This window comes from Psittacula echo (assembly GCF_963264785.1).
Source record: "Psittacula echo genome assembly, chromosome: 3".
Taxonomy (NCBI): domain Eukaryota; kingdom Metazoa; phylum Chordata; class Aves; order Psittaciformes; family Psittacidae; genus Psittacula; species Psittacula echo.
In genome coordinates, this window is record NC_137736.1 from 84,521,119 (window position 1) to 84,546,514 (window position 25,396).

General features: G+C 41.9%; 1 protein-coding gene across 1 annotated transcript in view; it reads left to right on the forward strand.

The window, feature by feature from the left end:
* Positions 1-25,396, forward strand: part of KLF12 (KLF transcription factor 12) — a gene marked incomplete at both ends in the record, with an annotated part of 247,794 nt that overhangs the window by 106,156 nt on the left and 116,242 nt on the right.

The window sequence follows — 25,396 nt, forward strand, 5'->3', positions numbered from 1 at the left end:
GCTACTATGAAGAAATTAGGTTGGATAGAACTGACTGGCTTTACTGTGAAGTTTGTGAAAGTCTTATTGGTCATTGCAGGATGTGGCCCAGTTCTAAAAACTGGTATGTGTTTCTGAGTTACCCATATGAAGTTACACTTTCTCACAAATTTGCAGAGTCAGGCCGTAAGCTTTTGTTAAAAGGAGATACGAATTTGCGACTTGTATCACACAGTTAATCTTTAACTACAGAGAATAATGAACCTCTAATTTTCATCAGCCTTTTTGTTTCCAGATCTGCAATCTCATCCATTCCTCTGCCTGCATTATTTCAAATCATTATTTGAAGGCTATGTATTTTACTCTGAATTCACCTCCTAATTCTGCTTAATCCATCTCCATTCCCATGCCTTATCAGGGCTGAATTATGAAAGGAATGACTAAAATGACAAAACCCTTTAACAAGCCAATATTGTTCTCTGTGTCTTTTGTCTCCAGCCAAATTGTCTTGTCTCATGTCTGAAGAATGCCATCCGTGCTTATGTTATTATATGCATAAACATGTTCTACCTCAGCCTGGGTAATAGTGACAGAAATCTGTTCTATTTTTGTAGATTTCCAAAAGCACCTATACAGTGGAGGATATTCTCAGTATCATAGCTTGCTTCTTGACTATATGGGGAACTGTTTTGTGTTGATTCATTCAGCTTATGTACACTGTATTATTAGAAGAAAAAGGACTTCTAGTATTTGCTGTTGTAATTTATGAATCTTTCAAATAATTGTTTTTTTTTTTTTTCAAAGTACTTAATGTTTATCACCACTGATTTGAGGAAACAAATGGCACATGGACTGCTCATGTGTCAGTTTCTTCTGTGCAAAAGCTGGCCCTTGTTTCTATTGGTTTACTTCATCTTGCAAGCGATACCTGGAGTGTTTCTTGGGTGTTAGAAACACATCTGATACGATTCATTAGTTGCTTTACAGTGCCATAAATATATGACATTCTTCAGAAGGAGCTCAAGATCTGAACCCAAAACCCAGTCAGGACATAGAAAGGTGGTGGATGCACCATCTCTGAAGACATTCAAGGCCAGGCTGGATGTGGCCGGATCTGGGCAACTTGATACAGTTGAAGCTGTCCCTGCTCATTGCAGGGGGATTGGACTAGATGACCTTTGAAGATTCCGTAACCTACAGGGCAAAAGCCATGTAGGATGTACCTAAGGAGATACTGCTGTATTCCCCAAGTACTGCTGGAGAGTATGTTTGCAGCCCAGAAGGGTGCAAGGCACATCCCAAGGGCTGCTCCTCAGCTACACCAGTTGGATTAATTGAAGCCAAGTGAAGCACCACAAGCTAATAAATAACTCTGGGTGCTGTGTCATGTTAAATGGTAGCTCTCATGAAGAATAAAAGGTAGCCAACACCAACTCCAACTCCAACAACTTTGCTCACAGCCTGGAATTCCTGCTGTATCCATTGCCAGTGACTGAATGACATCAGGGAGCCTACTTGGAGTACTGTGTGTGGTTCTGGTGTCCTCAACATAAGAAGGACATGGAACCGTTGGAACAAGTCCAGAGGAGGACCACGAGGATGATCAGGGGACTGGAGCACCTCCCGCATGAAGACAGGCTGAGAAAGTTGGGGCTGTTCAGCCTGGAGAAGAGAAGGCTGCGTGGAGACCTCATAGCAGCCTCCCAGTATCTGAACGGGGGCCTACAAGGATGCTGGGGATGGACTCTTCATCAAGGACTGTAGTGTAGTGATAGGACAAGGGGGAATGGGTTAAAAGTTAAACGGGGGAGGTTTAGATTGGATATAAGGAAAAAATTCTTTACTGTGAGGGTGGTGAGGCACTGGAATGGGTTGCCCAGGGAAGTGGTAAATGCTCCATCCCTGGCAGTGTTCAAGGCCAGGTTGGATGGGGCTTTGAGCAACCTGGTCTAGTGTGGGGTGTCCCTTCCCATGGCAGGGGGGTTGGAACTAGATGATCTTAAGGTCCTTTCCAACCCTAACTATTCTATGATTCTGTGATTCTGTGATCACTGATCCAAGAAAACCCAACCCAAAAGGAGAAAAGGAATGGTTGTATGCATCCTGCAGTCACAGGGTTAGGAAATTATGGGTATCCTCTATCATATGGGAAAAAAAGGGTGGGAAGAAGATCTTGAGTGCTGCTTTTGGCAAAGGCTTGTACTTAGAGCAGTTTAACTGTATCTGAAACTACATCCTGAGACTGCTTCTGGGACCCAAACTACCTACTACGGGCATGTCTCTGCACTGCTGCCTTGCTGATTAATGGGTATTTACAGCGTTACTCATGTTCCTTACTCCTTTTGAAGTCAGCCCTTGTACAGAATAGAGAGCTAAGGGGTTTTTGCACCATGGTGTAGGTGTGGTTTATTTACTTGGGATTTTTTTCCCCAGCAATCAGACACGAAAGTGCAACATAAAGGGAATAGATTTAAGACTGATAGGAAACGATAGCTTACTGAGCTCAGTCAGCACACTTACTTGCCAGGCAGTCTTTTCGCCAAGTTAACTTGAGTTTACAGATAGAAAATGCAGGTTGTAAGATGGGTTGTAAGACGTATGGTGCTGTCTGAAATTCTCACTGAGAGAAGGATCCCAGATCCTCTGAGACTTAATTTACTGACCACTGCCTGACATTCCTTTCTTTTCCTAGGCAGTTAAGTTGGCTGCTACAGAGCACTGCTGGGAATGTACTCCTTATTCTGTCAGGTATGGTTTGTTGTTTGTATGGTAGGAACATGGAGATTTTAATTTGTGGGTGCAGATTTCATCTCATGAGGCACTATGCAAATAAATGGCAGTCCCTGCGTATCTTGGTTTAATTAATTGGAAGTTGTGTTTAGACACTGTTTTAATGGGCATCTTCTGATAATAATGATTGTACCTATTAGGAATGCAGTAGCAAGTCTCAAAGGAGTGAAGCAGAGCAAGATCTCTGCTCCAAAGAGCTCGTGTTTAGTTAACAGTGCCATGCCAGAAGGAGGTTTCCCATACCTATAATGATAGAAGGGCAGCAAGATGATTTCACTTACTAAAAGGTTAAATTTAATGAGGAGGTATTTGGTAGAGGCGAAGGATAATATTTTGTCTGCAAGACTGAGAAAAGTTTCAAGGAGAATGTGATACTACACAGAAATTAGCACAATTTAATGTTGTTACAGTGCTGTAGAAAATTTATAGTTACGCAATATGTTAAATACATGAATTGCTAGGTTTTATGTTCTTATATGGACTGCAAAAATAATGTTGGCTTTGGGAGGAGGAAAGTCAACCCTTTGATTTGATCATAGTGCTGAAGTACATCCTGAGATTATAGTTTGGTTGCCTTCTATCCCCCAGTCAATTATTTTGTGAGCTCACCTTGAAGCCAGTCTGCTTTTTTGATGATGTATGACCTCTCAGCTTGCTCTGCTACCAGAGCTTATGATGGGAATCTTATGGAAGATTTATTCAGCTGAGAAACTCTAGCCAGAAAGAAAAACAAGCATGGTACATACAGGCTGTATATCTGTCGATTACTGTGAATTTCTAAATCTACCTTTTCAGTTGAAAATTGCTTGTTTTATGCAGATGTGAAAGGTCAACATTTCTTTCGTTGCTATTAAAAAAATAGTTAAAAATGTAAAAAATGACATAAGAAAAATTTTCAAACATCCAAATGTATACACAAATATCATTCTCCCTGATGACTCCAGTTTCAATGACTGTTCTGTGTGCTCCATATTCTGTTTCTTTTGGGAATCCAATATCCATAGCTTACCTGTAATTTTGATGTAGTTTGCAATCCTAATTGAGGAACCAGTGAGGTACGGATTTTTGCTCACTGCATCCTGCCAGAAAGGTATTAATGCTATAATCGTGGGAGCACAGAGCGTGCCGTGTATCAGCTGGTATACAGCACTGAAGTCTAATATCCTGTTGAACATCTGCAATGAAACTCAACACAGGCCTTTGTTGTTCTGTGCTACAATGCAATGCAGTTCTAAGATATATTAATGTGTGTTTTAGGCGTCATGCAAAACAATTACTGGCCTCTCTGTTCTGATCTGGTGACTTGCCTGGCGTGGCATCTGAAGTTTAATTCAGGTTGCAACTGCAGTGAAAGTCAGTAGGTTCCAAGTAGTCCCTCTTCCTATGGAGAAAGTGATAAAGGTGAGCTAGGTAATCCCGCTTTTATTAACAAGAAAGCTACCTTGGATTACCTTACATTTACCGCCACGTGTGATTATGCAGATAGATGGGTAGTGCAGACCTGCTAATGCACAGTAACTTCTTCATGGTGCAGACTTCATTATTTAAAATGCTTTCAGTTGAAATGTCTCAGTAAAATAATTGTGCATCAAAAATCTTTAGATTATTTTGGTAGGAGAAAAGTTAATCATTATGTTTCATCTCATTCTACTTGCCAGTGAGTTTAATTGATATTTATTTTTCTTTTTAAGGCTCACTGGAGCAGTCGCTTCATTATGACAGTCTGTATTTTGTTCAACAGGGGATGTTAGTATGTTCAGAATGGAGGAGAAATGGAAGTGATTGAACTATTGTCCTTTTCCTTTGTATTGACTCAGGGTGAAGTGAAATCTTTCTGTATTCCTGGCTCTTACATGGATAATTGCTATACTTTATTTCTTTAAGGACACTGAGGTACTTGAAGTGAGAAGTATTGCGTAAGTGTGCGTCGTTATTATATTTTTATTATGTACTGGCTTGCTTAAGAAAACTAAGCATAAGCCAATATAGCTCAACAATTTACAGTATCACAGAACACTTCAGCAGCATGAGACAAATGCCGTGATGTTGCAATAGTGCCAAAATTATTTTAATCTTTGTTGTTTGTTATGAGAAGGGATTACTCCTAGTTTTCACTCATTTGTTGATGTTCTCTTAGCTTTACTTTCTCTTTGAGGTTGCCTTATGAGTAGTCTTCTAAATGTATATTTTGCTCTTGTTCTGTGTTCTGCTGGGAAGTACTGAAAGAGCTGTATATTTTTTATCATTATTAGCTTTTTTCCTTATTTCTCCCTGTGGAGATGAGCCCTTACATAAATTATTTGAAGGATCCTGTTTTCTTGTTTTATATTTTTTCCCTTTTTTTTTTTTTTTAATTCTCTTTCTTCATCCCTCTCCCTTCCCCCCTTTTGTTTCACACTGGGTGGATGAGTACTTAATACACTGTTATTTTGGGGACATCTGCTTTCACAGACATCCTTTTACACATGTTGTTATTGCTTGGCTGCATCTCTTAAAAACACCAGAAAATCATAGGAACCACAGGCAAAAAAGCCAACAGCAACAAGAAGCAGTGTTCCTCCTCCCCTGCCTGCACAGGTCACTGCCAGTGCTTGCCACTACACAAGGATGGATACAAGGATGGTGAGCCCTGTAGCAGCTCCATAGGGGCCACCCCTGCAGTGGAGCTCACTGGGGTGGGCTGGGACCAAGCAGCTGGTGGAGGAGGAGAGGCAGTGGGGATGCAATGGAGGGAGGACAGCATGTCTTCCCAAGCCAGGCTTGTTCACGAAAGGCTGGTGTCAGATCAGTCTCCCAGCCCCGCATCCTCCGAGTGCCTCCACTCCCCTTGTTACCTGGGGGAACACCAGCCGCAAGGGTGTCACCTGCATTCTCCCTCCTTAGGGTGGTTAGGTGGCATTTGAGGCCCGTTTCCTACTTTCATGGTTTGCACTAGAGATCAGTATTGATGCCAAGGCACTGACTTTGGCTTTGATCTTCATCTGTGATGCTGTGTGTGGAGCTTATGTCATTGCACTAGGTGAGTTACTGGAAATTCCTTCGGCAGTCGTGTCAGTTTGTCCTAGGAAGACGGCAGCATCGTATTCTCTTGTCTGGGTTACGGATATATTTGGTTATGGTTTTAATACTGTAGGTGCTCTTCCACAACATTTGCCACTTCCTTTGATAGCTTTTTGACAGTTGGGTGATTTGGATACAGCCTGGTCATATGCTGGATTGGTAGTTCTCAAGTGCTCGCTGCCTGGTGGCTCTGAATGTTTTCTTGTCCCTGGATTTCTCTGGTGGTTTTGCTCTTTTAATACTGTTTGTGAACAGGAAGGTGTAAACTGATAAGAGATCAGTTGTGGGCTTCTGTTTTGCACTGTGGAACAGGAAGTTATTGGTGAGGAGGGACAGCTGTTGACTGAGGAAGGAAAGGTAGGATTTGGTACCGTTAGCTATACCAAATGCTTCACCCTGGGTGAATCCATGCTGACTGTTCCCAGTTACCTTCTCCTCCTTCATGGTTGTCCTGGGTTCAGCTGTAACAGTTATTTTTTCTTATTATTAGTAGGTGGTGCAGTGCTGTGTTTTCTACTTAGTCTGGGAACAACGCTGATAACACCAGTGTTTTTAGTTGTTGCTAAGTAATGCTTACTCTGATCAAGGACTTTCTCTGTTTCGTGCTCTGCAAGTGAGGAGGGGCATGGGAAACCAGCAGGAAACAGAGATAGGACACCTGACCCAAACTAGCCAAAGGGATATTCCATACTCAGAAGTCTGTTCCCAGAGGACTCTCTGATTTTTCCATGAACTAAAGGGAGGCTGGCTGGCCTGTAGTGCCCCACATCACCCTTCTGGACTGCTCTGAAGAGGAGTATGCCATTTGCTTTCTTGTAAGTCATCAGGGATCTCCCATGGTCTCCAATACCTTTCAGGTATGATAGAGAAGGGTGCTGCAAGGACATCAGCCAGTTGTCCCAATGCCCATGCATGCGGGCAGTTGGTTCCATGAGCTTCTTTGGGTTGAGTCTAATTGGGTAGTCCCTTGAATTTGATCCTCATTCATGACTGCTGGTTCTTTGCCTGTTCTGAGCATTAAAGCAGTGCTAGTGAAGGCTAAGAGAGACAAGGCAGTGGAGTACCTTGGTTTACCAGTGTTCACTGTCAGTACCTCACCCACCTCATTCAGCCACTCACTCACATTTTCCTCATCCAGCGTTTTACTGCTGATGTAGTTGTTGCCTTTGATACTCCTTCCAAGTCTGAATTCAGGTGAGCTTTGGCTTTCCTGACACCACCCCTGTGTGCCTGTGTGGTATTTCTGTGCTTTGTAGCCCACCCCTGCTTGCTCCTCTTGCTAATACTGCCTTTGTGCACTGGAGCTCCATCATGTGTTCCACGTCTCCTGATACTTCTTGCTTTTCTGAGTAGGGAACGCACTAGTCTCACACTTCATTGTTCTTAAAGATCTTCCAATTTCTTTGTGTTCTTTGGCCCTTTTAGAGCTGCCTCCATGGTATCCCACTTAGTTCTCTGAAGACATCTGCTCTCCTGTAGTCAAGGGTTTAGCTTGATCTAGACTAGGTCTCTTGTTACTCTCTGTCTTTCTTCAGTCTCCTTAGCATCTCAAACTCTGTTACTTACAGGTCATTACACCAAAGCTACCACTGATTACCACAGCTCTGACCTGTGCTTCCTTCCACACAACCGGTGGTCATTTTGAGTTTGTCCATATGGAACTTACGGGACGAGTGATCACAGTGGATGAGATGAAAGTTTCTTCTTATTCATATGGTGGCAGCTTGTAGTACCTGCCTACAGAAAGCTCAAGCAAAAAGCAAGCATGCAGCAATGCTGCGCTGGTATGCTCTCCAGCATCAGTCAGTGTGACTGGGCACCGCATGAGCTGTACTGCAAGCTGACACTGCTCTTTGAGCTCCATGGAGATTTTCCTGATAACCAGAGGTTGTGGTGTTGGTTTTGACCTGTAAAACCTTAAACTGTCTTGCACCTGCCTACTGCCATCCTGAGACTGCAATAAGAACTTAAGATTTAATGATACAGATGACAGTGACAGAAAGAGTATTTCCTGTGATAGGCTCTTGATTTATTTTCCCGTTAGTCATAGCAGAACAGTTGTGGGTTTTTAGGGAGTGCACGTGGTGAGGTTTCTGGGAAGGGCAGAAGCTATGGTAAGACAAGAAAAAGACTTTTTGTTCCTTTGGCTACTGGGTATTGGGGAACAATGCTGTATAATAACTTCACGGGACTATAAACCTAACGTTTAATAGGGTACTCAGGGCTTGAATACTAATGCTGTTGTACTGTTAAATAAAAAGCAGATCAAGTACTCATATAATTAATGGCTTTCAACAAAAAAAAAAAAAAAACAACCTGTAGAAGTAGTAGTGGCCTGGGCTATGTTTTTTCTGGCAGAACATTGCTTTGGGAAACTCCTGTCCACTGTTAACTCTTCTGAGGTTGTGTCAGTTCACTCGAAACCTGAAAAAGAGGCAAAAAAGCTAAAACATTTTAAAAGAGTTTTTCTCTCCAAATTCAGGTTATTTCTCAGATCCAGGTTAGAGTTTAGGCATAAACTGATCTGCAACATCCACAGTTCTATGTGGTCTGCAAGTTGAAACATGCTGTGCAAACATTGCACAGAAAACGTCACTGATTTGCATGGTAGAAAACTTTGAAAATAGCAGATAGAATAGAAGCCAAAACTTTTCTGGTTGGTTTCTGAATAGTATTAATTTTTACACTAAAAAACTAAACTAAAAAACGTAGAGTAGAAAGGTAAGTGTTACTTACCTCTACTCTTGGGATCCTATTCATAGTTCTTAGTGGCTCACTGAAGCTTGAGTTTGTTTCCTGTGTTGCTGTACACATTAGTTTCCATTAATGGATTTCATTAATGTCCGAAAGATGAAATATGCTTAATATTTTTTGTTTGTTTGTTTCGTGAATAACCGTTCAAAGTATGGATGGGATAAACTGTCAGTTTAAGACAGCTGTTAGCATAAAATGAATACGCATGTTGTTAGAATTGGATACACAAACATTGAATTATTCCTGGTTTAAAATTCCAGAAATGCTTCCAGCCTATTCAAGGGTGCTCCTTGAGTTTTATCCCACTTTCACTGCCTGGATAAGGAACTCACTGTTGTCAGAAAAGGATCAAATATTTATCAAAGGCTGAACAGTAAAATATGGTTTATCTAGAAATTTGATAGATTTAAAGGGATTATGGCGAAACACTTGCAGCTTCCCATAAATTGATACTTGCAAGTTCTTGACTGCATACTGCAAGTTAAAAAGAAACAAATGGTGCTCAAACTAAAGTAAATCCAAGTCACTTATGCAGAGTCTGAATTACCTGGTCCACAGTGGAAAACATGCTGTGGGCTTGTTCTTTAAAGGTACTGAATACTCAGCATCCTGCAGAAAATGTAAATACCTGCTTGGTTTTTAAGAACAGAAGGAGTTCTGTTACTCATAGCACCAACTTTGGGCCAGGGTACCATGCAGGAACCTTAAATCTATAGAAACTGCTAATCATAATCTCTAGAACCATTGAGGTGTTTAAAAGTCTTTCAAATAATTGGAAGAAATCAACTAGATAAAATTTCTTTGCTCTTTAAGGCAAGGGTAACGTATCACATGTCAGGAATGATGCTTTATTCTTAATTTTGTTATAATTACTTTTAAACTAATACATTTCCAATACATTCTACAAGAAAATATGTTTTTGTAAAGAAGATAATTTTAAATACTGTTTATGGACCAATTTTGTTCAAATCAAATGGAAGGATGTTGTGAAGTCTGTATGAGATAAGGTTTATTGTTGATTGTGTACCATGATTTTTTTTAGTATATTCATTGATTCCATTCAAACAATTTCTAGAGCCCTATAATCTCAAAAAGGATAATTTATTTTTTGTTATCCAGTAGTTAATGGTGAGTGCAAATTACATCAGCAAGTGTTGTTGGAGTGCATCCTATACTAAAATAACTTTCTGATTACATTTTTTTCATATAGTATCATTAGATAGATTCTCCTTACTCATTTTAAAATAAGGGAAAAATCTTTTTTCTCCCAAACAGTAATTTCTTTCATCTAGAAGATGTGTGACATAGGTCAGTAACTGAGCCCTGATCACTCCTCCTTTAGGTTTAGGAGCAGTTGTTCTTTACATTGAGCATGTGTTCCTGAACTGCAGCTTAGTCCCCAGCTCCACCGCAGAATGTGCTTGCCAGAGAACAAGATGACTGTGCATGCCTATGAATGCCAAATGCAATTGAATTACAAGCCTGTGAAGGATAGGCTATGGACAGTAATGTCATGAAGGGGAGAAGAGACACCAGTCCTCTGGAGCTGAAAGGAGAGCAAAGGGTAGAAATTCAGGGTAGGAATATGTTGCCATGCCAACCAAGGAATTTCTGTAGCAGGAATAACTTCTGAGTGGGAATTTTAAGACATTCCTCGTGAAAAACCAAAAAGGTACGTTTTTGATAACCAACCTTGGCCACCCCGCTGTGGAATCCTGTGCTGGCAATCTGTTTGAGAGCTTCCTGCCATTCTGTGCCAGACCCTGCTCTGCCCATCTGCTGACCTGGGAAGTGCTCACCCGTGGGGCAGTGATGGGCTTCAGTGGTGAGCCCGCAGCCGCAGGCAGGCCCGAGCCCTACATGGATCATTCCTGGAGCAGCTGTGAAACCCGGATGAGGGTTTCATGAGTCTGTCTTCCTTAGTAACTGTTCTGAGTCTTTCCTTTAAAGCACTGATAGCATATGTCATGACAGGAAAAGGGGTAGTGACTTTAAACTGAAAGAGGGCAGATTTAAATTAGACATTAGGAAAAAAGTCCTTGCTATTATGGTGGTGAGACACTGGCACAGGTTACCCAGTGAAGCTGTGGCTGCCCCATTCCTGGAAGTGTTCAGGTTGGATGGGGCTTTGAGCAATCTGGTCTAGTGGGAGGTGCCCCTGCCCATGGCAGGGTGGCTGGAACTAGATGGTCTTTAAGGTCTCTTCCAACCAAAACCATTCTATGGTTCTATAATATTTACTTTTTGTCCGCCTTGTCTCTTTTAGCTCTATGCGAAAATGCTGAAGAGATAAAACTTCTAACACTAGCATTTCTTACGGATGCTTATTTTTAAACCCTGATTAGCCAGGTGTCCTGGAAGTTGGCCATGTGCTGTTTGTGTTTGGCTCGTAGCTTTATAAGACTTCTGACTTTTAAAAAGGAGAAAAAAAAAAAAAGTCAGTGAAGCTTTATCTGAAATTTTGTCTTGCTCATACATTGCATAAGGAATTATCAGTGCAAAGCAGTTGCATTGCTTTACCTCCACTGCCCTTAAAGCAGTTGTAGTGGAGGTGGGGTCAGGCATGGAAGAGAATGTTCTATTCCTTTGCTCTTCCCACTCTCTTTCTTCTCTATCTCCTCAACCACTGTTCCTGAAATGATGCTGATACCCATGGGATCACTTGGTGAGCCAGTTCAGTTTGCTAGTCTGGCATAAAAGTAGCCCGGGGATAAAAATGGATAATAATTTTGGCTTTCTGAGAAGTCAGGGAAGTGCTAAAGCAGACTTGAAGCAGAAAGGGGCTTGCAGGGAAGGGGAAGAGTGACAGTAAACACTTGGATATGTGTTACCCTAACTCATGGGTCATGCATTTAGTCACACCACATGGATGAAACTTGTGGGTTATGCTTCACCATGCAGTTTATAGGGCCTAAATGAGTGAACAAGGCAGGCATCTTGACTCCAGTGAAGGATGGCTAAGTGACATTACATGAAATAACAGAGCTTCATGACAGCACAGCTTGTCCTGGTTAGGATGATACAGAGATTTCCCTGCAACCCTGGTTTTCTGATGGAACCTGCTCCTGGGTTTTTGGTTTGGTTTTTTTTTTTAAAGCTGTTTTTCTGAGTATGAGGGATCTCACATGCAAAAGAATGGCAGTTTTCCGAGACTGTGGAGAGCTGCATCCAAGGCTCATAGTGCTAATGTGTAGCTTGCTCTGTTTCTGGTAGTGGAGTACATCAACCTTTTGAGCCACAAAAGGACTAAGAGGATCAAGGTCTTTTCTGTATCTGCATGCTAGAAATCTTGGGAGCATGTCATAAAAAAAGGAAGAAAAAAAAAAGGTGCAGTGGCACAGATCTGTTAAGATTTATTGCATCATTATCTCACATGAAGCAGTAAGATCGCCCTGGCATCACTGAGCAAAAACAATGGTGTGAGGGTATCATTATTTATTTTGACGCCCTGCAGATTGCCCCTAGACATTTTCAGGAGCCAAGGCATCCTCAGCAGTGAGGTCTTTTGTTTTCCGTGGTTTCAAAGATAGTAATTACAAGGAGGGAAGCTTGATCTACATCATGTTTCCTTCTTCAGTATATTCCATAGATGGCATGTGTTCAGCTGTGAGTTAGTGAGATTCTGTAAGTGGGAACGGTTTCTCCTCCTGGCTTCTGATTGCTCTCTAAAACCTGACAGAAAAGCACCTGAGCAGATGACTTGCAAGTTTACACTAAAGAAACGTAAGGACTGATACCTTTCCCTACAGACCTGAAGGAAAAACAAACTTCAGACAATATATTCTCTCTTTTCTGAGTGTAACAAACTGGCAGGAACAACAGGAGACTGCCTGGTCAAGCTCAAGATACCATGGCATAATTCTGTTTGGTGTGCAGTCATAGAATTTCTTTTGTGGTTCATTATTAATGAATAATAATACAGTGATAATGTAATCCTAATATTTATCCTGAGAAAGGAACTTGAAATGAATAAACCCCTTACTTTGTATGAAGAGCTTCGTAACCTGGAAGTGGTGCACCAAAGTGAAATTTTGATGTTTTAACTTTGGTAGAGCCTGGTGCCTGTGCAGTGGCTTAAAAATGAAGATCATTGGCTAGTAGCAGGAGGTATTTGATCAGATCAGCTTTTAAAAATCAGTGATCAATAAGAATAATACTATTATTGGTTGTACATTGTTACTGTTTCACACAGCATAAAGGTTTTGAAGTATTTGCAGCATCCAGGGTTTTCAGTATGATCTTCAAGTGTGCATAAGACTGTTCCGATTATGCATTTCTTGCTCCTTTTGTTTTGTTTATCTGTAGCACAACGGTGTGTTTCTATAGATATTTTTTAGAATTCATTTATCAATTTGCTCTAGGCAGAAAGTGCCGAAAGTGAAGCTTTCAAAAAACCACCCTCTTCATATGAGATACAGATAAATGTATTCATTATGGTCCAGCTTTAGTTAAAGGCTCAGTCTAATTTTTAATTCAAAGGGTTTCTTCTCCCAAGTAAATCATTTAAGTCACTGCCACCCACCACTTCAAGCCTGACCTTGAGGAAGTAAAAGAACTTCTCATCATTCTCATAAGCTGGGGGGGCGGGGGGAGAAGAAAAGACTGGGCTCTGCTGGGCCAAGGAAGGCACTCATGTCATGGAAGCCCAGAACATCCTAATCTGGTCAGATGTTAGCTGGAGAACCTTATCTGAGTTCAGTTGTCAGGAAAGAATGTATGGAGGAGAGTTTATCTGGGCTAACCAGCTTCCAAGTCAGTAAAGAATTCATAGACAAAAGAACAACTGCTTCCATTGCACCCTGATAAGAACAAGAAGACTGCCTTTCTCAAAACTCTTTTTTTTTTTTTTTTCAGAGGTGCTGCACTTGATGATATTCAAATGAACTTTGTGTCCTTAAGAGGAAAAATCAGCTTTACATCATATTTTCCAAAGCGTATTATCTGCTTTATACATCCTTGAATGTTCATTTCTTAGATCATCCTTGTAGCCTTTCTTCTACAGTAGCTAGAATAGGTGCATGGATGACCAGCACAGAGTAAGGTGTCAAGTACTTACCTGAAGCTAGAGGAGGCAAGTCCCATGAGAGAGAACCTGAGCTGTGTGGTGCATGTCAGATTTCTTCAGCTGTGTGATGGTGTTTTCCATTTCGCTCCTTCCCTGCGGATTCCTTGTGTGATAACATGCTTGGACATGGTTGAGCTGATATTCTCAGAGAAGTATTCACAGTAGTTTCAAGGGTCTCTTGAGACATTTGTGTTAGCATTAATTTTATACGTAAGTTACAGGTTTACAATGAGTTTTCATGCTTTAGGATGTGATTGGCTTAAATGAAAAATGTTCCTTAAACCCCCTTTTTTCAAGTATATTCTTGAAAGATAGGTCATCTTTACCACTGTGCTCATGTCTATCTTCCCTGCAGCATTTAAATGAATGTGTTACACATCTTGCTTCATAGCCTGGCATCTTCTTTAAGGAAATGTCTTGTTTCCCAAGAGAACTACTGTAGTATAAGCCATTACCACCAGAACAGCTACATTTACACGTGCACCCAGTTTACAGGCCATCATTGTATATGCGCAGTAAGGGTTAGTGTTCCCACGTGCATTATGTGTTACTGCCTTGTCACTCAGTATTGCAAGTTTGTTCTACAGGTTTTTGTAGGTGGAGAGCACGTATAATGAATATAAGAAAAGTCTGAAATGCGTCTTAAAAAACTGAAGTGCCATATGTTAAGTATTTTTTACAGGCCCAAGAATACTGCATATTAAATAGCATGACCTTTTGTGGCAAATCTCTTGATTTAATTAGTGTGGGTCTTCTCATGCAACTGTTGTATGTCAAGTGGCAGTTTTTTTCTCAGCACTGCGCTGCTGAGTATGAAGCCCTCTTGCCTAGGAAATGGCACTCTCTACTTCCACTTTTTCGTTGATTTGGAGTTTGATTGGATGGAAAGTATATTTTAAAAGATTTACATTTCTCTGTCTACTCTGAAGTGTGACAAAATCTCAGAAATCGCAGGATTATATGTTTTATCTATGGAAAGTGATGGTGGTATTATTAGTTATTTATTTAAATAGGTTCTTGGCAAATACATGGTTTGCAAAACCAGTGACACTACCTGAGGTCATTTGCTGTACAGCTAAATGTTACTAGATTGCTTGTCATTATCTCATTGTTCTTAATTGGAAGTGTACTGAACTTAGGATCTGCAGAGATCTTCGTCCTTGTCTTTTAATTAAAAAGCAATAATACTTCTTTTAACCTTCTTATTGTGCCTGCTGTTCATCAGGGATTGTTCATATGTAATGCTGCTTAAATTAAGCCTTACGACTGACTTTCCACTGTCATTCAGTCGTTTGTCTTTAACTTCTTCAGCTTCTAAAGAGTAGAGGGCAGGCTCTTCAGTCCTCCTTTTCTTCATCATTGGCCTTATTGCCCCATCTGCTTTGGGTCAGTTTAGCTTTTTGGACGTGTTTTTCACAGCCACGGAGCCTCGTCCCTGTGATACTTTTACCTGAGGGAGGATTTCTTGCGAGGAAGGCTGGGCAGGGCACAGGAGGGGAGGTCATGGAGGCACAGAGTCCTCTATGCTGCCGGGTCTCAACTTCCCACCATGCTGAGGGCTGGCTGGTGGGTCTGTACAGCAGTGGAGAACTCACTGACCTTGAACTCGGATTGTGTCATGAATGAGAAAGCTTTAATGTTACTTAAAGTGGCGGAGTGACATCTTCCAAATGAAACAGAGCATCAAACAGTCATTGGTGACAGCGGAATAAAAAGTACGACCTGTTGTCTCATTCACCCATGGCCATTTGTCATGAGCTGTGAACAATGGAGAGCTTTGCACAAATGGTGGTGTGTGATCACGTAAATTAAACTCGTGGGAAGGCATTTTAGGGGCAGTGGTACAACAGAGTCATCTGTGCATGGTCCTGGTGATCCCAGTGGGATTGCTGACAGAAGTCACTGCTGAATGTGACTTGATTATGCAGGACTCCAACCGCTCAAGCAGACGTCAATGTCCCTTTTACTTTGCCCTCAGACCCACTTCGTCATCACTGTCCCATGGCATAAGTCAGCGCTGCTGCTAGCACACAGCATCCTCCCACCTTTTCTTCTTGGCCATGTGTAGTCGACCCGAAGCTCCTTCCCCATCAACAACAGAAATGTTTCTAGCGCATTAGGTTGAGGAGCATATATACAATAAAATTAATCATTTTGAGGGAGGAAGAGGTTATTTTCAACCCACTAGCTCCCTGGTGCTGCTGTGCAAGTCCCTGTGACAGAGTGTGGGAGGAGGCAAGTTGAGGGCCGAAGGGAGATGGGATTGCTACGTCTCATAACATCAGGGTTTAATGTCAGTTTACTTTGACCTTGGGATGATGGTATAGCGCAAATGCTGTTCTCGGTTAGGAAAACCAAGGCAATGGGTTAATTCCTTACCTGTGGTACTGCTTGTTTGATACTGGTGGTAGCCAGGCCACTTGTTATTATATGCAGAATTTCAGCCTGAAGATCTGTTCTCAAGTATCTGTAATTCTACAATTAGCATAAAGCCACAGTCTTTTGCTTACTAAAAGAGTAATTTTCTTCATTGCAGGGAATAGATCAAGCAGGAAAAAATAAAAATTCAAAGAAAGATGTAAGGAAGAAAAGGAAAAGCTCCGTTTTTATTATGAAAATCGATTCTTTTAATTGCTGACTGAAGTTAGCATTACTTCTGAGCAGCAATCACAGATTTTCTGGGGCCCGTGGATGGATTTCTGTGAACTTTTGAGTCAGCAGTTCAAAAATAGGTCCTCAATTGCTGTTCACACTGTGGACAGTCTGATAAAAATGCTTTTTTCTTAATTTTTTCTTAAGTTTGTGGTTGTAAAGTATTACAAAAATACAGACAAAAAACTTCTGTAGGAAAATAATTCTGTTACAATTTTCTTTATCGGAGAAACTCTCTTTACAGCCTTTTCACTAGCAGATGCAGTTCATGCTAGGTAAGCACCAGCAGCCTTAGCTTTGCATTTGCTGATGTTTTCTGTAAGCATATTTTTGTTGGGTTTCAGATTATGTCATTCAGTTTCTGCTTTAGAGATTGTCTTTAGACAGTTTCTTTAGACAGCGATCTTAATGATATCTTCAAAAGACTATTAGCAAATACTCGTTGAAAAAATTAAAGTCGCAATTCAGGCCGGCAGGGAAAACTTCTGATTGATTTTCTGGTTAAAAGTTATTGACAGTTTGAATTATTGTTAGAGTAGGGAACATTTTCAATTATGTCATATTTAATTTTAGAGAAGCAGTCAAAATGTCATTGTTAATTCTGAAAAATCTAATTTTCAAGCTTGGATCCCTCACTCTTCTTGAGACCAATGGTTCATACCTTAGCAGAAGTTAATTTCTTTCTTCATTTATATGAAATAAGTAAATTGAATGCCATGGACTTGGCTGTGTGGGTGGCTTTTGGATGAGATCTTAAAAACTGAGATCCTGTTTATTCTGTGTGGGTGTTAAAGATCTCACTGTTATGCTATATGCTGTCTATCCTTTGAGATGACTACATTTCAGCAGCGTTATGTGTACATAGTCGCAAACTGATTTGGGGTCCTTCAAAGCCAAAGGTCCTTCATTTGAGAGTCTGCTGTACACATTTATTGTGCCTGTCGCTATAGTGTTTGAAACTATTTATGTTTATTGCATTTGTGATTATTACTGTATTGATCAATCTCAAAAAGTAATCATCTATTGACTATTTTGAGCTAGCACAACTTCAGATTCGTCCAAACTTTTACAATGGTATGAAAAAAGCCTTGCTACCCTTCAGAAGGTGCAGTGGTGGTTGTGGGGCTCAGTTCCTTGCTGGGAGCCCAGACTTGCCCCAGTTACTGGTGGAAGCTGAAAATATTCAGGACCTCACAGAATAAAATCCATGCAACATCAGGCAAGTGTTCAGTTTGTTTGGAAGTCCGTGGATTTACCCTTTTCTGTAGCATTTGTGAGACCGTGTTCTTTGGAATCCCTCAAAGTTAGATGTAATATCATAGAATCATAGAATAGTTAGTGTTGGAAAGGACCTTAAGATCATCTAGTTCCAACCCCCTGCCATGGGCAGGGACACCCCACACTAAACCATGTCACCCAAGGCCTCATCAAGCCTGGCCTTGAACACCACCAAGGATGGAGCATTCATAACCTCCCTGGGCAACCCATTCCAGTGCCTCACCACCCTAACAGTAAAGAATTTCTTCCTTATATCCAATCTAAACTTCCCCTGTTTAAGTTTGAACCCGTTACCCCTTGTCCTGTCACTACAGTCCCTAATGAATAGTCCCTCCCCAGCATCCTTGTAGGCCCCCTTCAGATACTGGAAGGCTGCTATGAGGTCTCCATGCAGCCTTCTCTTCTCCAGGCTGAACAGCCCCAACTTTCTCAGCCTGTCTCCATACGGGAGGTGCTCCAGTCCCCTGATCATCCTCGTGGCCCTCCTCTGGACTTGTTCCAACAGTTCCATGTCCTTTTTATGTTGAGGACACCAGAACTGCACACAATACTCCAAGTGAGGTCTCATGAGAGCAGAGTAGAGGGGCAGGATCACCTCCTTCGACCTGCTGGTCACGCTCCTCTTGATGCAGCCCAGGATACGGTTGGCTTTCTGGGCTGCGAGCGCACACTGAAGCTGGCTCATGTTTGTTTTCTCATGAATTTCATCAGGTCCCATGGACTTGTGCACGCTCAGGTTTTTAAGATGGTCTCGAACCAGATCCTCTCCTATGGTGGGCCTAGGGTCTTCATTCTCACAGTCCCTACGTTCTCCTTCCAAGACTTGGGTGGTGCGGTCAGAGACTTTGCCAGTGAAGACCGAGGCAAAGAAGTCATTAAGAACCTCAGCCTTCTCCAAATCCTGGGTAGCCAGTTCTCCCGATATCTTCCGAAGGGGGCCTGCGTTGTCCCTAGTCTGTCTTTTATTCGCTACGTACCTATAGAATCCCTTTCTGTTATCTTTAACATCCCTAGCCAAGTTTAATTCTAACTGGGCCTTAGCTTTCCTAAGCTGGTCCCTAGCTTCCCGGACAACATCCCTGTATTCTTCTCAGGCCACCTGTCCCTGCTTCCACCTTCTATAAGCCTCTTTTTTCCTTTGAATTTTCCTGAGCAGCTCCTTATCCATCCAAGGAGGTCTCCTGGCCCTCCTGCTGCACTTCCTTCTAGTTGGGATGCAACAGTCCTGAGCTTGGAGCAGGTGATCCTTGAATAACAACCAAGAGTCTTCGGCCCCCCTGCCCTCTAGAGCTGTATGCCATGGAACCTTACTAAGCAGGCTCCTGAAGAGGCCAAAGTCTGCTCTCTTGAAGTCCAGGGCAGTGAGCTTGCTGCACGCTCTTCTCAGTGTCCCGAGGATCTCGAATTCGACCATCTCGTGGTCACTGCAACCAAGGCTGCCCTGGAGCATCACATTTCCAACCAGCCCTTCCCTGTTGGTGAGCACGAGGTCAAGCATGGCACCTCTCCTTGTCGGCTCCTCTATTACTTGCAGAAGGAAGTTGTCTTCCACACAATCGAGAAACCTCCTGGATTGCTTGTGCCAGGCCGTACCTTCACTCCAACAGATGTCTGGGTGGTTGAAGTCTCCCATGAGAACAAGGGCCTGTGAGCGTGAGGCTGTTCCTATCTGCCTATGGAGCACTTCATCCACAGATTCCTCTTGATCAGGTGGTCTGTAACAGATCCCCACAGTAATGTCCCCCATCGCTGCTCTCCCTTTAACCGTGACCCACAAACTCTCTGTCGACTGCTCACCCGTCCCCAGACAGAGTTTCATACTCTCCAGCCTATCCCTACCATAAATAGCAACTCCCCCTCCCCGCCTGCCAGGCCTGTCTTTTCTATAGAGCCTGTAACCTTCCATTCCAACACTCCAGTCGTAGGAGCCATCCCACCATGTTTCTGTGATGCCTACTATATCATACTCCCGTAGTCGTGCACACGTCTGTAATTCCTCTTGTTTGTTCCCCATGCTGCGGGTGTTTGTATAGAGGCATCTGAGCCAAGCTCCAAATGAAGCTGGCTCATTGGCTGGAGTGGCTGGAATATCTCTACATCGCTCCGAGCATTTATTGTAGGTGCTGGCAACTGACTGTGTGTGTTGGGATGGAACAATGCCCCACTCCCCCAACACATCTAGTTTAAAGAAACCTTGACCAGCCTGGCAAGCCTCCTACCAAAACCTCTCTTCCTCTTCTTTGTCAGATCAGCTCCACCAGCCCCCAGTAGACCTGGCTTACTAACTGGGGTCCCGTATTCAAAACACCCAAACCCCTGACTATGGCACCACCCTTTTAACCATTTATTAACCTGGCCAATCCTCCTAGCTTTTTGAAGTCCTCCCCTGTATCCTGGAGAATTGATGAAAAGACAATCTGAGCTCCAGAGCCCCTAACCACCTCTCCCAGGGCTCTGTAGTCCTTCTTTATGTTCTCCAGCCTACTGCTGTCAACATCACTAGCACCCACATGGATCACCAGAAGTGGGTAATAGTCCGTGGGACTCACTAGAGCAGGCAGCCTCTCTGCAACATCCCTGATCCGTGCCCCAGGTAGGCAGCACACCTCCCTCGAGAGCGGGTCAGGCCAACAGATGAGTGCCTCTGTCCCTTTCAGAGTAGAGTCCCCTACCACTATGACCCGTCTCTTTTTCCTGGCAGCACCAGTAGTGATCTTCTTTACCGGCGCACGAGCCAGTTGTTTCTGGTGCAAGTGCCCTTCCTTCTTAGCCCCCTGCAGAACAGCAAAGCAGTTCTGGGTGGGGACAACAGCTTTAGGAGGAAGCCCCTTGTTTTTAATTGTCCACTTCCTATTTTTTTGGTGTTTTTTGTTGTTACTATTTCCCAGCTTCCTGGGTTGACAGCCTGCTCCACTCCTCCATGAGCTTCAGGGGATGCCCGAGGCCCCTGCACAGTTTGGGCCTGGAGGAGGCAGTCCTGCTTCCTCTCAGCTTCCCTGACATCTTGCAGCCTATTGACAGCATCCTGCAGCTCAGCCACCTGCTGCAGCAGGAAGCAGGTTATTATAAATATATATATATAATATATATTATATAATATATATAATATATATTATAAAATATATAATATATAAAATATATATAATATATAAAATATATATAATATATAAAATATATATAATATAAGCAGATTATTATAAATATATCATTTATAATAATCCGATTGGGATGAATTAGTCCATAATTTGTACTAATAGCCAAAGAAAAGCATAATAACAGGTTAATATGGATGTATTGTGCGGAGCTAAAGACAGCTCGGCCTGAAAATATTTCCATGGCAACAGAAAGGTCCCTACAGATGTCTTCTTTCTAAACCTGATGCTGTTTATTAAAGGCTGTCTGTAGTACAGTCTGTAATTATCATTAGGTAAAGAAAGGTTGTGAACGTGGGTGGACTGCTTGGCTGATGCTCTCTGACTGATTTGTTTAGCACAGCTTTGAAATACAGTTACAAAAGAATATTAAAACCCTGAGATCCTTTAGCAGTTTCTCTCTGCAGGTGAGCTGAGACTTAATTCAAGACTGTTGGCTAATAGGTGTGAAGTATCTGAACAACAGTATTGGGGTGAAAAGGAGAAATGTTTTCAAACTCTTTCTGCACGATGACTGTTACAGATAAAAGAAGATCAAAAACATGCTGGACAAATTAAAAAATGCGGAGATAGTAAGGGAAGTAATGCACAACAAAATAAGGTTTTGTAAATAGCAAAAAGCTTCTGTAAGTAGAGGGAGACAAAGGAAACTATTAGACTGTTATCTAAAGGAGAAGATGAGAAAATGATGGATGACAGAAGAAGTTGGAATACGGACCAACCTTTCCTGCTTCTGTCTTTATGAAGAAGGTTAATTGGGATCAGCTGCTTAGCATGGTTGAAGCTAACAGCAAGGTGGAAGGAATGCAGGGCAAAAAAAGGAAAGAACAGGTTAAAGAACACTTTAATAAGTTAGATGTGTTCAGGTTTGTAAGCTTAGGGTGGAGGTTATTCTGGTGTACCTGAGCAACTAATGGAAGCAATTTTGGATGCATGAGCAATTACCATATAAAAACCATAAAGGAGAGGTGGGATCCCATAAGAGGGTACATAAAGAGTATGTTCTTAAAACAGAGAAAGACAGAAGACTTGGAACTGCAGAGCAGTCAACCAAATTTTGTCCCATGAAAGATGCTCAAATATATAACTCTCCAAAAGCAAGTGACTGTGAATAAGTGTGAGCTGGAAGTTTAAAAACAGTTTTGTAATAGAGCACATAGATTTTTTAAGTCTTCCACTTAAAATACTGAGGACAAAACCAAAAGGTGGAATATAGTGAGTTTGTGAGATGGACTTTATGAAAAGATTGCTTGAGATGGAGTAATTTGGTGGCACTGGAGCACAGCTGGGATGGAAGAACAGTCCAAGTATTCCTTCTTGACTTCAGTAAGGCTTTGGTTAGAGTCATACTCAGAAACAATCTGGAGATTTATAGTGTACGTGAGATGGTTACTATATGGATGACTGCAAACGTATGCAAGCAAATTAAGAGAACAACCACTCATGTACTGGATAAATGGTGATGGCAGGCTGTTTGGCAGAAGAACATGGGGTTATCAACTTGTGGATGGTAGGATGCAGTTGAGCAGAACCACAGGATCACAGGGTGGCTGGGGGAGGCAGGTGCTTCTGGAGATTATCTGATCCAACCCTCTGGTCAAGCAGGGCCATGTGACCAGAGCAGGTTGCTCAAGCCTGTATCCAGTCCGTGCTTGTGTTTCTGCAAGGCTGGAGGCTCCACAACCTCTCTGGGCAGCTTGTTCAGTGTTTGACCATCCTCACAGTACAGAATTTTTTCTCATATGTTTCAATTTGTGCCGCTGGTTCTTGTCCTTTTACTGGGCACCACTGAGCATGGTCCGGCTTCATCTTCTCTGCTCCCTCCCATCAGGTATTTATTATAAACATAGGTAAGATCCCTCAGAGCCCTCTCGTGGCTAAGCAAAGCCTGTAAACATCAAGCTGGACTGCAAGCACTGTGGAAGACCACATTAAAATTGGTAAACTGGAGGTGAGATCCAGAACCATTAAGAGGAAGATCAGAACAGAAAAGTGATGTAATTTTAGAATGGAAAAACATCTTAATAAATGCATAGCCTGAAATGACTGGATGGAAGAAGCATTGATGTATAAACATCTGTTTAGTCTCAAAATGAGGAAAAAGGCTAGAATTCAAAATTTTGAAAAGGTTGTTTATAGACAGCATAACAAACATTTGTTCTTCATAATCTCTGGTGCTATGATGAGAAGATTTAGTTTCTCCAAGGAAAAAAGCACGTAACTTTCATGATAGCTAAGCACGCTATCAGCCACCGCCCGATGTTGTAAACCCCTAGTTAAAGCTTTAACAATAAGTTGAACAAACCTTTCTAAATCTATTTGGTTAATTTTTTAGGACAACCAAATTAATCAGGTTCTGCCTTAATATCACATGCAGCCTTACATTCCTGTGCCACTATATTCTTCTACAAAGGGAATTTTCTTGTGGGTGACAGGGCATCCTTTGAATGCATTTTAGGATGTAGTCTGTCATCATTACTGTACAATATGTTTTTTTAATATTTTGTCTGGTTTTCAGTTAAGATTATGAAAACCTGAATCAGCTGCCAGAGTTAGGGTGATCCTGTAACTCCCTGTAGTGTGTGCATGTCTGATTAGGAACTAATTTTATCGTTGCTGGAGGAAAAAACTTAGCAGCAGTCCATTTTACAGTGCTAATAAATTATACCCTCACGAGTTTTGCTCACTTGTTTGCCTGGAACTGACATTTTAAATTGTAGCTCAGTCAGAAGACGTTAGTTGATATTCATGTTAAGGTTCATGTCTACATTTGAAATGTAGTGATTTCAGCAGTTAAGTAAACAGCAAGTAAGAGGGGAGGAGAAATGTAGCAAATAGATTTGTAAAATAATTTTTTGATAATATCTGGCATGAATAATATGGTAAGTGCTCTTCTGTTAATACTGATGGTGAAGCATTTTGCATATTAATGTGTGGTACATGATCTCAGCCGAGATGGGAACAACAATACACCAGCCCAATAATAGAAAATCTGGTAAAAACAAAGGAACATCTCAAGGTACCTCAACCAATCAAAAGGTATCAACCTTTGATTTATTGCTAGCCTGTCTCTGCTTTATTTTGCCAATCCCTAATCAGTGGCTGAAACTTGACAAAAATTATACAGCAGTGTTGACTATTGAGCAGGTACCTTTGCTTTACCCTTCTCCTCCAGTCATCATTTTAGCATCTCCCCACGAAGACCTTTTAATTGTTTTTAAAGTTAACCCCTGATTATCTGTGTTAGTGTCGGTGGGAAGAAGAGTAAGGCAGTGGCTATGCAAACAGTTGGGGTTGTTCCTCAAGATTTGAGAACCTGAGTGTTTTCTTTCACTTGCTTTGTTTGGAGCCTTACAGCTCTTTTGTATTTGCCCACAGCTTGCCATAACTACAGAAGATCCTGGGAGCTGGTAGGGGGGAGCAGGGAGTGGTGGTGTCTATTTTACTTGAATTAGACAGTGATGGTTGCTTAGTTCTGGAAGTGAGAAGAGGGAGATCCTGAGGTATTTGTTCAAGGCAAGTCAGTCTCCAAATTAAGTTACTTGCTTTTTAACTGTGTCTCATGCGGAATACAGTTTTTTAATGCTGTAAGGGCTGAGTCATAAGCTAGTTTTTCACAGAAGTGAAAAATCACCCTCTCTCATATGTATACATGTATATATATCGCATTTCTGTATAAAGTAGATGGAGAAGGAAGGAGGCACCTGCCTCGGAGTTAATGACTGATGCTGCTGTGATCTTTGGCATTTCTAGGTGAGGTAACATCATGCAGTCATCCAGCCCATCTTCCCTTCACTGTGTTCGCTATGGAAGTTTAGGATGTAGAAAATTGTCTTGCAAGACAGAAGCTGCTGCTTGAAGGAGCTGGGCCTGTTACCAACCCACCCTACCACCTGAAGAAAAGCCAAGTCATTTATCCTGTAGACTAATCCATGCAAGACCATGTTAGTATTTGAGACCATGGGGGTGTTTGTATGTTTGTTTTTCTAAGGTTCTTCAGCAGAAGAATGGCTGACTCCATATTTATTTTAACTCTCCATACCTTCCTACCAGTGGGTGGAGAAGGGTGCAAGAGAGCTTTTCTGAAGGATTTTGATGTCCAGAAGTTGTGCATGACCAAAGCCAAGGTGTTTAAGTGTAACACTACACATTACATTGCTACATTGCTTACTTGCTTGTACTTTGTGGATGCTAGAAAAATACAGTTGTTTTTCATGGCCTGTTGGTATGTCCCAATTATAGTCTAAAAAAAAAAAAAAGGGACAGTGATGTATTTGGTGTGCTTGTTAATGTCAGCATTAATATCAACCTTTCAGTCTTCCTGTACTTAAAAGGGGCCTACAAGAAATCTGGAGAGGGACATTTTAAAAGAGCTTGTGATGCTAGGACAAGGGGTAATGGCTTGAAATTGAGATTAAAAAAAAAAATAGATTAGGTATTAAGAAGAAATTCTTCACTGTGAGGGTGCTGAGGCACTGGCACAGGTTGCCCCGATAAGCTGTGGGTGCCTCATCCCTGGCAGCGTTCAAGGCCAGGTTGGACAGGGCTTGGAGCAATCTGGTCTAGTGGATGGTGTCCCTGCCTGTGGCAGGGGGTTGGAACCAGATGATCTTTAAGGCCCCTTCCAACCCAAACCATTCTATGATTCTGTGACTTTATGAACGTG